Here is a 10,473-nt window from a genome sequence, read left to right as displayed (position 1 = left end):
TTAAGAACACATCTAAGAGAGTTTTCACTTATGGCTCTGATGTGCCCTTGAAATTAGATGGCAAGTTCGAAGCTACCCTTCAGTTTAACACGACACGTCTTAAAGCAGATGTTTATGTCATGAATTCCAGACACGGACAACCTTTACCAGTATTAAGCTATACAACTAGCTCAGATCTTCACCTTTTGCAAACGATTAACACAATTAACGCTGATTCTCATATTTTTGAGGAATACAAAGAGCTTTTCATTGGCATCGGTAAAATGAAAAATTTTCAAGTTAAATTGCACATCAATCCAGCGGTTAAGCCAGTGGCTCAACGTCATCGACGTATACCTTTACACATGCGGAAACCGCTCGAAGAGGAGTTACAGTCTCTCGTGGACCAAGATGTGATTGAAACAGCTACTGGGCCAACACCTTGGGTATCTCCACCGGTTCTTGTCCCTCGCCCTAAAGCTGACAAGCCGGGTGCACTTCGATTATGCATCGACATGCGCTGTTCCAATAAAGCAATTGCTCGAGAAAGACACGTCACGCCGATATTCGAAGATATCTTTATCAAACTCTGTGGCGCTAAATATTTTTCCAAAATTGATCTTAAAAATGGCTATCACCAACTGGAGCTTCATCCTGATAGCCGAAGCATTACTACATTTTCGACCCACAAAGGGCTATACCGGTATAAGCGTTTGAACTTTGGAGTTTGTTCAGCCGCCGAGATTTTCCAAAATGTAATCGAACAAGTTATCAGCGATATCGAGAATGCCGAAAATGTAAGTGACGACCTCATCGTCTTTGGAGTGACCCCAGAAGAGCACGATTCGGCTCTAAAACAAGTTTTAAATCGTTTGAAAGAGTATGGATTTACCCTCAATAAACGAAAGTGTGAATTTGGAAAAACAAGTATAACGTTCTTCGGCCACACATTTGGCCAAAACGGATGCGCCCCCGAAGATCGGAAAGTTAAAGCCATTCGCGATGCGTCGCCGCCAACTTGCGCCAAGGATGTCCGGAGTTTTCTCGGAATGCTCAACTACTGCTCTCGCTACATTCCTAACTTGACCACCATCGTTGAGCCCCTTCGATTACTTACCAGGAAAAAGACATTATTTCGGTGGAACAGCTCGGAAGAGTCAGCCTTCAATGCGGCTAAGAAAGCTATTACGAATAACCCAATCCTTAGGTATTTCAATCCGGAGTTAAGTACATATCTGACAGTGGACGCCAGCCCTGTTGGACTTGGCGCAATCTTGTCACAGGAAGATTCCGACGGGAACGTGTCTATTGTTTCCTATGCAAGCAAAGCACTCACAGATGTAGAGACACGGTATTCTCAGGTTGAAAAGGAGGCGCTCGCTCTAGTTTGGGGAGTGGAACACTTCCACTTATATCTATTTGGCGCAAAGTTTACAGCGATCACCGACCACAAAGCGTTGGAATAATTTTTAATAATCCGCTGTCTAAACCTCCTGCCAGAATAGAGCGTTGGGGTCTCCGTCTACAGCGTTATGATTTTCAAGTACAGTATCGGAAGGGTTGTGATAATCCTGCGGACTTTCTTTCGCGCCATCCTATCGAAGTTGACGCCACCAAACCTCTGCGCCTCAGTAAGGTTGCCGAAAATTTTGTTTCACAAGTGTGCGCTCTCACAACGCCACACGGCTTAACCATAGACGACATCCTTAAAGTAAACACTACGGATAACACCATGCAACTTGCCTTGAAATATATCCAAACTAATTGCTGGGATGTATCTACAGCTAGGAAAACGGCTGGAATTGATATTGAATTCCTGGTGGCACTGATGAAAGTCAGGAACCAGCTAAATGAGAAAAATGGAGTAATGCTTAAGGATCAGAAACTGGTCATCGCTCCTCCGCTCCAGGATCGTATCTTGAGACTCGCTCATGAAGGGCATCAAGGGATAGTTAAAACCAAGTCGATGGTTCGTAAAAAGTTTGGTTTCGAAATTGTTTGCCATGTCAAATCACCGGAACTTCACCTCCAGTTGCGCCTCTGGTCCCTTCTGAACTACCAAAATATGCTTGGCAATGTATATCTCTTGATTATCATGGTCCGTTACCTGACGCAAGCTATCTACTTGTAATGACTGACGAATATTCCCGATTTCCAGTCGTCGAACGAGTCTCGTCGACATCTTTCGTGGCTGCTCATCCCATATTACTTAAAACCTTCACGACCTTCATACCAGAAGTGTGCAAAACAGACAACGGTCCACCTTACAATGGCCACGAATTCTCCAACTTTTCAAGAGAAATAGGTTTCCGTCATAAGAAGATAACGCCGAGATGGCCCAAAGCCAATGGGATGGTTGAACGTTTTATGCGATCATTGGGTAAGGTTCTCCAAACGTCTCGCGTGGAAGGCACTGATTGGAAGAGCGACATTCACACATTCCTTTTGAACTATCGTTCAACCCCACATTCCACCACGGAAGTTGCCCCGGCAGAATTACTCTTTGGTCGATCAATTCGGTCAAAAATACCTGACGCTCGTGTACCTACGACGGTACCAAATACCAAAACCCTCCGAGAAAAAGACGCTACTAAAAAGGAAAAAGCCAAGATCTATACTGATCAAAAACGACGAGCTCAGCAATCACAGTTGAAGGTTGGTGATTCGGTGCTCGTGAAACAAGAAAAACAACACCAATTGACGACAAAATTTGATCCTAAGCCGATGACAATCACTCAAGTGAAAGGAACGATGATCACTGCTCAGAATAAAGATCGCCGTATAACGCGAAACGTGTCCCATTTCAAACGCTATGATGGTGGCACATTGAATGACACTGATTCTGATGACACTGATGATAATTACCCACGAGCGATTCAAGCGCCAAATGCTGCTGGTGCGCCCCCTTCATTACCACGGTACAACCTCCGTCGTGATAGACGCCCCCCGAGACGTCTCATCAATGAAATTTAGTTTAACTCAAAAGTGACTTTTTTATACCGAAAACTGTTTAAAAAAATTAACAAAAAGGGTAATTGTTGTATATGTAAGAACTGTATAGCTATAGTTAATCAATTGGCCGCATGAGGGCGCTAGAAGGTAGAGGTAATCGGGCAGACGGCACGCGGGAACAAGGATTTACCACATTGTTGTTATCTCTTCAGTTATTAAACTTTACTATGTTCTCAATTTAACTTGTGTGATAGTTTTGAGTTATTTCAAACAAAGTTAAGACATAACAGACTCGACTCTGCAATTGGTTTTGCCTCATGGCTGACGCACACCAGGATTTTCACGATCAACTACTGATGTCCGACGAATGTTCATTCGGAAGAGATGGGCCTTTCAACCGTCAAAACCAACATATGTGGGACTACGATAATCCACACTGGGGATTTCCTCACCGCCACCAAGTGCAGTTTCGCTTAAATGTGTGGGCTGGTCTGTTAGGTGACAGAATTATTGGCCCGTTCTTCCTGCCAAATCGTCTGAACGGTCAAAACTACTTGGAGTTCCTTCAAAATGAAATATCCAATGTGTTGGACGACATTCCTCTGGCCGAGTACAGACGCATCTGGTTCCAGCCAGATGGGGCGCCACCTCACCAATATCGTGACGTGGTTGCATATCCAAACGACGAGTTTCCTGGAAGATGGATCGGAAGAACTGGTACTGTTCGTTGGCCTGCAAGATCCCCTGATCTAACACCACTCGACTTTTTTCTTTGGGGATTCGTAAAGGACTACGTATACCAAACACCTGTGACGAGCGTTGAAGATTTACGACAAAGAATCATCAAAGCATGTCGCCGGGTGACTCCAGAAATGGTTCGGGGAGCATTTCTCAATATGCAACATCGTGCATATTTGTGCATTGCATCAGAAGGTGGCATTTTTGAAAGCATTTTGTAGAAGTCATTAAAAAACATTTGTCACTTGGGCTAATTATTATTTGTTTATTTTTCGAAATCTTATAACTGAAATGCATGTTACCTACAATTCGTTAAAGGCTATTGCCTGCTAGTACAACTTGTTTTTTCCCCCGACCTCCAAACTCAGTGAAAAAAAGGTCTTTTTCAACCGAACCAAAATAATTTTTACACTTTAGACTATGTCCTAAAACTTTTCTATTGAAACATTTTGCGTGACACCTACCGGTGAAAAAATAAATTTTCCAAAACGGCACAAAATCGTTCGATTTTTCTGAAATTTAGTAACCAAAGCCTTCCATACCTAACAAATAAACCCTGAAAATTTCAGAACCCTAGCATAAATGCATTTTGAGAAAAATGGTCTGATCGAGCAAATTGAGACGGTTTAAGAAAATTAAGCTTAGTTAAAGCTATGTAGTCTTCAAACAGACTTTTTAATAATACCAGCTATATCAAAGCCCTGAAAAAAGCGGTTTGAATATTTTTTCTAGAATAGCTAATTAGCCTTGAAAAAGGCTTTTTGAATAATTTAGCTAGAATAGCTAATTAGCTTTGAAAAGGGCTTTTTGAATAATTTAGCTAGAATAGCTAATTAGCTTTGAAAAAGGCTGTTCAAAAATTAGCTTAAAACAGCTAAATAGCCTTTAAAAAGGCTGTATTGGCAAAGTTAGTCTCGGAAGTGACTTAGAAAAAATTTGACTGGGAGAGAATCGAAATTGAGAACTAACTATTTGTTCAGGAGCAGAAAATGAAATGAAGAAACGCGCGTTATCTGGGACAAGTCCGACCACCGAAGGTATAGGTCCTTTCTCTACGATCAGTGGTCACTGATATCACGTGATTTCGCAAAAGGGACAAGGAGTAAAAAAGAAAAAACCCTAATCCCCAGGACGCTCTCTATTCAAAGTAGTGACTGGTACGATGCTTTACGCTTCGACTTCAGCTCCGCTGGGATTTCCCTTCGTTTAAGCGTTGCAACGGTTTAAGTCGTATTAAAGAAATCCAGTTTCTCACTAGAAACTAAGCTTATGTTTATTGTGTTGGTTGGAGCTAAGTTATCACTGAGGCGAACCGGTGGTTTTTTTTTGGCTGCTTTCTTTGCACGACGGACTTCCCCGTCCCGGGCCAGTCTTTTGTCTATATCAATGTTAACAGAGTACACTACCAAAAGCAGAAACCACAGAGTTCGCTGCCTTTGTTTGTGTACTCAAGTAATATTGATTTCGAGTATAGGTGGTTCAAAAGAGAACCTTTTGTTAGGGCCATTTAGGACTCTTGGAAATTGGAATTGAATGGGAGTTCTTTTTTTAGGGGGCTAGATGACCAATTTTTAAAAATAAATAAAATTTAAAAATCACACTTGGAGGCAATTTTTTTAAACTTTTAGAGGCCCCTAAAATAGGCCTAAAATTTTTGAACATAGGCACGTGCCTACTTGTGCCTACTGCTGGCGGGGGCACTGACCGGAGAGGCGCCAGGATTTAAAACCGATAGCGCCACAGGGCGATGAGTTGGATGGGAGTAAGGTGCGATTGAAGTTGAAGGGAGCACAGACGTGGGAAGCCGCACAGGATTACTTAACGAGAGTGCGGCTGAAAAGAGTTTTTTGAAGGAAGCCGAGTACTATCGGAGCATGGAGGTCTATGCGTTGATGAGTTATAGATCGCATTAGGCGGATAGGGGAGACCATAACCTGGCGGAGGAAATGAAGGTGGTTGGTACGTGTAGTTGGCCGCCGAGGAATGTGGGGGCGTGCTGGTGGCTAATGACTTGACTGAAGTCCTGCCACTCGGTTGCGTAGAGAAAGAGTCACGAGAAGGAGACAAATTCACGACAGTATTATTTCGAATAACTAGGCCAGATTCACCTCTGGCAACACGGCTATGTAGTTCTTCTAAGGCACGGCGATAGTCAGCTAGTTGTTTCGGGGTCCGATCAATACGAGCGGAATAACTATAATGCGAGTTAGTAGAGCGTCGAATTTTGATAAGCCCAAGAAAAGCCCGTTTTGCAGCCATGTGCGGAAACACGTACTATAAGGAAGGGACGAGGTCGTTCTCCTGTCGCGTCGATAAACAGAACATCTCTTCTACAGTGTACCTTAAGAGGATAACTGAAGTATCTTTCCACAAGTAAATTACTCAAAAAGGTTTGGTGGTAATTTGCCGAATGTACTGTTTAAGCTCTGTATCGTCGGCCATTTTGTTCAAGCTCAAAATGACGTCATTGTCGAAGCGCAAGGCTTTACACAGAGCTTCGTACCTAACTTGTTTAAGCACTTTGGGATTGACTACAGTTTTCCTTAAATTTCCTATTTAAAAATATTGAACCGAACTCTTACTATTTAAATCAAATAAAGCTTGTTTAGGTGATAGTCCTAAGTATTTTACTGTTTACATATTTGTCCTTAAGGTTTTGCCTTCTGAGCCCGCCTTTCCATAATTACGAATTAGACCGCGATACATTTGGCAAGTGAAAACTATATCGCGAACGGAATTCTGGGGGTAGTATTTGTACCGAACGTACCATAGGCATGTAGGACTATGAATTTCTAGAATATTAGCTAACTCTTCTTTGTACGCGCGCTTATCGGCTATTTGCGTCCACGAAACCCTCGGATATTAGAAATTCTACTTCTTCTCTATCCACGTTTAACTCGCTTTCGCTATAGTCATCGCGTCCGGTATGTCCAGATAGATTTGCGGTGACAAAGGGGGAAGCTGTGTATTTCCAACTCTCAACCTCGGAAATTGGCGTAGGAGTAAATTCGCGAGAGTGATCTTCTTCTTGATCCGAAAGTAGTACGTGCCAATTATCTTTAAGGTTTCGAGTTGAATCGTAATTCTGATTATTTAATGTGGGAGGAGAGCTTGCGTGAGTGTTAAAATTTGGCTGACCAATAGAAGGTTTTTCCGGTTGAGACGGATTATTATGGGGCGCTAAACCGAAAAAAAACTAAACAAGATAGTTCTAGATATATTTCAAGCGTTCTAGACACATTTCAAGCGTTCTAGACACATTTCAAGCGTTCTAGACACATTTCAAGCGTTCTAGACACATTTCAGTTTTCTAGACCCATTTCAGTTTTCTAGACACATTTTACGAATCTCTCTAGGTATTTTACGCGACGTTTTCTATGTATTTTAGGCTTAGGGACTTCGAAAATTTTCGCCTTCGCCAGTGAGAGAGAGGGAAAACTGCATTCAGCGGTTTCAACCCAACGGGGGCGCATCTCTGGAACTGGTTTTTCGAGAGAAAGTCGAAACGGCGCAGGAGACGGTATCAGTCTATCTCACCAGTGACGTCACTGGTTAGATTTCAAAAGGAGCGAGTTACGGGGGTACTTACGTTTGTCACTATCTATGTGTGTCTTTTTAATGCGATCAGCTGGTAGCTGAAAATAGGGACGTTTTACAGTTTTTTTTAACAGCAAGGTTTTTATTGCTTTCGAAAAAAATATCACTTAGTTGTAATAAAGTGATAATAAATAATCCACATGTTTATAAAAGGTAAAAACTTTATTTGTTAACTAGTCCTTTTAAAAAGTGTTTTTCAGAGAGAGGTAGATTGAAATTAAAGTAATACTTTCAATTATTTTAAAAAGAAATTAAAAACAAAACAGTTTATCACTTTAGTTCTTGTAAAGCAATGGCAATCACAGTGAGGTAGTTTAACATATATATAAACTAAGTTAATTAATACATCAGGAGAGCAAATTTTTTATTAGTTTAATAGGAACGTAATAGTTAAAACCATTTATCACTTTATTTCTTATAAAACAATGGTAATCACAGTGAGGTAGTTTAACATATATATAAACTAAGTTAATACATCAGTAGAGCTATTTTTTTTATTAGTTTAATAGGAACGTAATAGTTAAAACCATTTATCACCTTAGTTCTTGTAAAACAATGGTAATCACAGTGAGGTAGTTTAACATATATATAAACTATGTTAATACATCAGGAGAGCTTATTTCTTATTAGTTTAAAAGGAACGTAATGGTTAAAACTATTTATCACCTTAGTTCTTGTAAAACAATTTTCATACTATTTTCGACTATGAAAATATATCAGGGGAACTTAAGGGTTTTTGCTTTTAATGTACTTTGTAATTTTTTTGGCTTGTCTTCTGTTTTGCGCGTCAGAAATAAACTTAGAATTCAAATATTTCATCCGTATTATGGTTCTCATTTTCACATACGATAATATAATTTCTTTTGGGTAGTTTAAAAGTTTTCCAGAAATTATCGTTGCTAAATTTTTGGTAACTCCCATTTCTTTATTTAGAGTTATGTCTTTAGAAGATTTAACTTTGTGAAATTCTGAAAACTCTAATTCGACTATTTTCAAATCCTTCAAGAAGGATAGAGATGGAACAATAATACCATCGTAACTAAGGTGTTCCACCCAGGAAGGCACACTGTAATCATGTTCATTACGATTTGATTTTAAATTCAAATTTGGGTATTTTTTGTAGAACTTTTTGGCTACCCATCCTGCGAGATACTCCATTCCACCCTCTTCTTGAGCCGTTAATATTTTTTCATTTTCTTTATCAGAGATAGAACTGGTAGATGGCAAACTTAAAGATAATTGGGCGGGTAGTTTGTTTTCAATAAGAGGTTGAGGACTGGTTATTTTTCTAATAATTACTAAGGCTGGCCTATTTATTACTTTGGCTATCTTTTTTAAAGGGGAATTTGTGGGAGTTTTAAAAGGAACGGTATTTTGGTCATCCATGTCATTACACGATAATCCTAAAAGCTCATCTAAGTTCGTATCTAATTGGGTAGAATCTTCAACGTCAGTTGCGTCAATAGATATGTCACACTGCCTTAATACATTTGTGATGAAGTACTCATCATCTGATTGAGGAACTGTGTTGGTATTCGACTTTACAACCCCTGGGTTTTTTCCAAGTATTATCATTCTGATTCTGTATAATGCGTTGAGGGGAGTTGGATGGTCATCAAGACCCCCACGCGTTCTTAATTGGGAGAAAAAATTCTCCAAACAATCTTGATTGATCCTATGAGTTAATATATATTTTACATTGAAGGTATCTCTTAGGTAAAAATATAAAGCTATCATTGATTCGGAAGTAATGATAATGCCTTTTTGGAATTGCTGCATAGTTTTTTTGCCAACTACAGTCATAGACTTCATAAAACTTATCATATCTTTCAGAACTTTGACTTGATCGTGTAAATGTTCCCCAAACCCACACTTCAGAACTGATTTATCCCTGCGAACATAACTGTTCAAACAATCAAACCATTGATTGGTTAATTCTAAAAAGTCCGCGGCTTCGGGGGCTGAGTTTGTTCTCCTAACAGCAGTCGCAACACTATGGGATAACAATTCTGCTGCCAGTCTAACATTTTGTCGTTGAGTCTTTTGACACTCTAAATGAAGTTTTGTAAGCTTGTATAACGATTTAAGCTCACCACCATCTTTTTTAAATATTTCTAAAATTGGATCCTTGTTTATTATACACCCATCATGCTCAAAACCGTGATCTAAAAACCAATTCCTAATTAATTTCAAAAGGTGAGGGGTGTCGGCGAAGAAAAATAGTTTTAAATCTGGGTTTGATGGATTTTCTATAAATGTTCTATTAATTGAAATTCCCAACGATCTCCACAAACCCTGATTACTGGCCCCCATATCGCTTACACAAGCTAGAACTTTAAAACCTGACTGATGTAGTTGATTTATCGCTGAAAATAGTATATCTTTTGTCATACTCTTATCGAACCCCAAATAAATTGGTTGTTTCCAATTACTAAATAACCCACGTGCCATTATCACCTGCAACTGCTGGTGTTCTCCTATTATTTGGTCATTTTTTGGATCATACTCCAATAAGGGTCTCACTTTAACCTCATCATACGTCAAACAAACTAGCTTATCAATCTCGGACATATTTTGAGCATTAGCTTTCATTATTTTTAAAATATCAAATAGAAGCCCTTGACTGAAGTCTAATTTGGCAGCATGACGCTTAAGCGTGGAAATATGGGGCAAAGGGTAGTTTAATTTTTCTCTGAAATAATTATAAGCCCTCTTACTTAAATATCTTAAAGCAAAAGCCTTAGCCAGGTCCTCATCCCCCCATTCTAATTTCTTTTTACCCTTTAACCGCTTAACTTGTATTGGCGTGAAACATTTAGATAACATGCTTTGATATTCATGGTTAAGATTTGAAAGTTTAGTGTTTTCTCTTTGCAAGCGTTTCACATCTTTTTTGAGTTTTCTATTCAAAATTTCTGAAGCTGCTACTTTATATCTAAAACTCTCAATTCTTTTGCTTTTTTTAATCAGTTTTACACATATCTTACTAACTGTCAGCTTGCTCTTTTTAATTTTATCTTCAAGTTTGCAATTCTTTTTAATTACTTCTTGCAAATCACATTTGCATGACTTTTTCCTAGTTTTTAAACCGCAACCTTTGAATTTGGGGGTGCTACAGTTATTTGTAATGTCTTTTGGCACGTTTATCACAGCTTTGGATGGTTTCATAATTTTTTGTAAGCTCGATGTTTCAGGTGTGGCTGGAAT

Source organism: Leiobunum rupestre, chromosome 11, assembly GCF_980474605.1.
Source record: "Leiobunum rupestre chromosome 11, qqLeiRupe1.1.hap1, whole genome shotgun sequence".
Classification (NCBI taxonomy): domain Eukaryota; kingdom Metazoa; phylum Arthropoda; class Arachnida; order Opiliones; family Sclerosomatidae; genus Leiobunum; species Leiobunum rupestre.
The sequence above is the reverse complement of the archived record's forward strand: the minus strand, read 5'-3'. Positions refer to the sequence as shown.